General features: G+C 39.7%; 1 long non-coding RNA gene across 1 annotated transcript; it reads left to right on the plus strand.

Moving 5' to 3' along the window:
• The first annotated feature begins 1,594 nt into the window (after positions 1–1,594).
• On the plus strand, positions 1,595–4,491 carry LOC127307464 (uncharacterized). The gene is made up of 3 exons (XR_007855593.2): positions 1,595–3,257; positions 3,329–3,425; positions 4,077–4,491. It is a non-coding gene; the product is annotated as an uncharacterized lncRNA (long non-coding RNA).
• The last annotated feature ends 339 nt before the right edge of the window (positions 4,492–4,830 follow it).

Consider the following 4,830-nt stretch of genomic DNA (forward strand, 5'->3'; position numbering starts at 1 on the left):
GGGTGAGTGTTTCTGTCTTGAGCACATTCTCTTTTGTTTATGGTATGTGGCTAATCGATGAGTTATGCATGATCGTGCATGTATCGTGTCCGCAGGTTCCACTCGGATTCTTATGGTAATTAAAGTTCAGACCTCCTCAGTTCTCGTCCACGACTCTCTGAATATGGATCCGGCGATTTGGGGCGACATGAGAAAAATGATGCAAAAGTAATTATTTTCATTCATTTGCGCTCTATATCGATCGGCCTATTTCGTTCATCATTTCCTAATATCAAGTAACTAATTAATAACTCTCTTGTTTATTTAATTTTCTTTGCCTCGTAGGGTTTGGAGACGGTTCGTAGATACCAAGGTCGGTGAATTCAAAAAGGAGCTACATTTTAAAATGGCAGTGCGGACGACTGGGGATATTCAGCCACCGGGGACCAATCTATGTGGATACTATGTTTGTGAGAGGATCCGGAGATACTGCAATGAGCGGGACCAGACGTGTGAGAACAACATCCTGAGGAATAACCTCCGGAAGACGCTTAGTCCAGAAGCTCGCTTCCGACCACTTCAAGAGGAACTAGCTGGATAGTTGGCGAGGGAAGTCATCGATCCTAGAGGAGAACACTATTACGATGACGTAGAACTTTATATGCACCAGAATTTGTAACTAACTTGTTCAAAATTGTATATGGTCATCCGATATTGAATATATATTGTATATGGTCATCCGATATTGAATATATATTGTATATTCCTCTTGAATTCTTTTTGGTTCTAATTTCAAATTTGTTTGAAATTGTACATTCATATGCATGTATGTATACAGTACCGTAGAATATGTGAAACTCCTTCAAAATTAAAACCCAAAAGAAATAAAACAATACAAATTAAAAAGAAACCAGATTTAGGGGGAGGGGGGCTAAAACCCTAAACCCTGCGGAGGCCTTTAGTCGCGGTTGGCCAGAAGAACCGCGACTAAAGGTCCTCCGCCCTGGCGCTCGCCTGCGGCCCACGTGGACGGGCCTTTAGTCGCGGTTCGTAAGGAACCGCGACTAAAGGGGGGGGCCTTTAGTCGCGCTGCTTTGGTCGCGGTTGGGCCACCGCGACTAATGGCAGTTGCCAACCGCGACCAAAGCCCTTTTTTCCACCAGTGATTGTTGGTCAATCATTATTTTCTGCCCCTCTGATTTATGCCCCTTCTTGTTCTTCTTTTAGTGAGAGAAATTTTATACGGTTTTGCTGTGGATGATATTATTATTACAAGCTTCAGAAGGTAAATAACCTCACATGGAACACTATCCTGAATTTGCATTCATTTCTCTTGCAGGTGTGAAGAAAATCCACTGTCTACATTATTGCCACAAAGCATAAACGAATGGCAGGCCACACTAGATGCCAGGTTCAATGGTGGATTATTGAGCAATAATCTTCAAGGTAAGTACCATGCTGTAGTCTAATATTTCATTTACATGTTGTTGTGAGAAAATGGTTGTTAAGAAATAGGATTCGTCCACCAGGTTGGATGGCCATATGCACTTGCACGCAGGAATAAAAATAAATGTTAAATGTTCTTGGAGGTAGTACTGTATAACCTATGATGAGATAATATAATGGATGTTACCTCAACTTATTTTGCATGTCGTTTGACATTATTTAGAACTTATGTGTAACCTTCCATCTATGCAAGCTGCTGTTACTTAGGCACAACTAGCTCGAGAGGTTGTTGTTTGTCTGCACCGAGCCTGACCACATCCTGCTCCTCCAAGACCAAATTTGTAGGTACTTCTTTTCTCTTAACCCCATGCTTGGGCTGAACACAAGTGTCTAGACCACATTCAGGTTTGATGACACAGATGCAGATGCTGAAAAAAACGACTGTATAGACCACATTCAGGAGAATGTCCAGAAAGGCTTGCCTATTTGGATCATGAAGTTGAGTTAATACAGAAAGGCTTGCCTATTTGGATCACGATCAGCTATTTCCTTTTTATCTCATATGTAGGCAACTAGGCATCGAGGCAACTATAACGGATGTGGACTTCTAGGTGCTTTCAACATATTTAGAGCACATGTCCTTGCCATGAAATTTTTGAGACCTCTGATTATTAGACGTGAGTGCATCTCTGAAGATAATCTTCTATATAATCGCATAGCCCCATTGGCTGTGATGTTCAGATATTCACATCCTTCACTGAATCTGCAATAACAGTAGCACCAGCTTCTCTTTTTCTAAAGATGCCACAAGTTCTTTAGGCTCTTTCGTTAATCATGTTTGCTTCTTTTTGTACTTCTGATTATTATGGTAGAGGTTTCCAGTAATACACAACTCAAACCTCTACAAAATATTATGAATATTCCCATTTATCATGTTCTTGGTGATGAGATTTAAAATAATTGGATATTGTGATTTACACATCTCAATGATTTGACATTGAGAAGAAGAAACAAGGTATCGCAAAGTCAGTTGGAAAAATGAGTTTCCCTTGTAGAACCTACGACTTGGAACACCTATTTTGTGAGACTTTGATCAAATTTGTATTGCATGACCAAGTCAGCTTATGTGACTGATTCCTGATGATCTCCTTACAGCATCCTCTCTGATCTATCAGCGGCTAGCAAGCTGCGCAGCACTGCCATCTGCAGCATGAAGGTAATTGCAGTGTTCCTGCTCCTGCAGATGCTCTTGACAAGCCAGGAACTCTGATGTCAAATCCTATCTCTCAAAGTGGCATCAAAATTAACACTGGTCTAAAATCATTTTCAAAATGGTCTCTCGATTCAGGTATGAGTGCAAGTCCATCCAGTGTAGTTTTCAAAAGATCCTTTTTGGACAGGTCCTCGCATATTCAGAACTCTACGTTGTACAGTAAACGGTGGAGTTGTTCAGTAATAATATATCTTTCATGACTATCAATCAATATTAAGTGCACTTTTTTCCTTTAGAAATTCATCTTCTGCAATTTGGTTATGAAATCCCAAATGTATTTGTCTCTTTTTTTCCTGAGACAAAAACTGGTCTTTTTTCATCTCCACTAATATAAAAGCTGTTTGAATCTAATTACCATCAAGTTCAGTTAGTACTCCTGATATATACAACGCTCATCGCCTTTGGGTACTAATCCTTTTCCTTTTGTCTTATTTTTCCATTTGTTCCCGCAGCCAGCAGGAAGAGTCAGGCTATATCAAGAAATACAAATTTCTTACCAGCAGTCAAGCCTCGGCGACAATTTCCTCGCCTGATTCATCACGCTTGCCTCACCGGTCAGGTCTGAAACTCTGCCCTCACATTTGGGTTGTGGACATGTTGTCATGGCAAACTTACTCTTCCATGATGCAGGTCATGCCCTCATCCTTTGTTCCGTGATATGATTGTTCCTGATCATGAGAGGAGGTTAGGAGATATAGGTTATGACAGTCTTGAACCCTTTTCCGAGGTAAATTAATTTTGTGTTGGTAGTGATCTGATATTAAATTCTCGGTAGTTATTGTTACTTTATACATTTCACACGCTCTAGGAATGCATATGCTTTGACAATACAGTAGTTCTGTGTATACAAGTGAAGCTACAAGAGGTAGCTTAGCCACTGTAGATTCAAATAGTGATGTCGTATTGAGTAGTTTGTTGAGTAGGTAATGTTGGAACATTTATAGCTTTTCCAAACTGATTGAGTGCCCATGTTATCTAAATAAGTGACTACTGGCACAATTTGAATTATTTAGTTTATCACATGCCAGTAGTGCTAGAAACAAAATATTATGGAGGCTTTATGCATGTGGATGTTAGACCAAGTCATTAACATCTTTTGCTCATATTGTTACGAGCACTTTTAGGTCGTCTCCAATTTTTTTCCGAGTTGTTAGCAAGAATGCTAGATGAAACTGAGAAATGATTGTAGTGGCAGGACCACTTTTCCTAGACAAAATAATCAGTCGTAGAAACAATACCGATTCTTCTATTTATTTTTCGAACATGTGACTCTTCTATTTAAATTTCACTAAAATGACACGTTGAGGTTTGAACCACCTTTTCTAATAGTGCAAAAAATACTATAGTTTTTGCTAATCCATGCTATACAATATTGCAGCTTTTGCTAAAGCCAAACAACTGAAGGTATTTACAATGATGGTATTTTTAGAAAAGATGGTATCAGTGGTCATGGGAGACACTAAATTGGCTACGAAGGAGGTCACCAAGCCCAGCTACATCACGGAGAGGCAGGTGAAACGCCAGGATTGCGGGCATGAGCAGCCAGGTCTGTTCGACACATCAGTCTTCAAGCCAGGTCTGTGACTGAGTGAAGACATTGATGCTTTCTAGCTTCTTGGTGTCAGGTAACAGAAATGCAAAGAAGGCCTTGTGTTGTTGCATGGGGCTATATTTGTAGTGTACTTCGGCTGGTATATGTGACTCTTAAGAGGTTTGTTACTATCGTAGGGTAACATATTTGTTGTCAAGCCGCTTCAAATGGTTCTTGATGATGTACCAACAGCTTGTGCATTTAGACGACTTTGTATAGAAAAAGTAAAGATTCGTCATATATGTTAATAATATTGGTCCTTTCAAAAAAATGTTACATGAGAAATTACTAGCATCAATCACAGAGAACAAATTCCAAATCATATGTCTTAAGTTCATTCAAAACATCGTGTAAGAGATGATCCAAGAGGCGTTCATTCAGTTTATTGAGACCCAGCAGACGCATTCGCTTCGGCAACTTGGTGAAAGGTCATTGTCTGAAGAACTCGGGGAGAATATATCAGGACAGATTCTACAGTTAAACTGAAATGCACTCACGTTTCTTTTTGTATTGGATCAATGAGCTATGTCAGTTTTCAACA

The sequence above is a fragment of the Lolium perenne genome, chromosome 6, assembly GCF_019359855.2.
Source record: "Lolium perenne isolate Kyuss_39 chromosome 6, Kyuss_2.0, whole genome shotgun sequence".
Taxonomy (NCBI): Eukaryota; Viridiplantae; Streptophyta; class Magnoliopsida; order Poales; family Poaceae; genus Lolium; species Lolium perenne.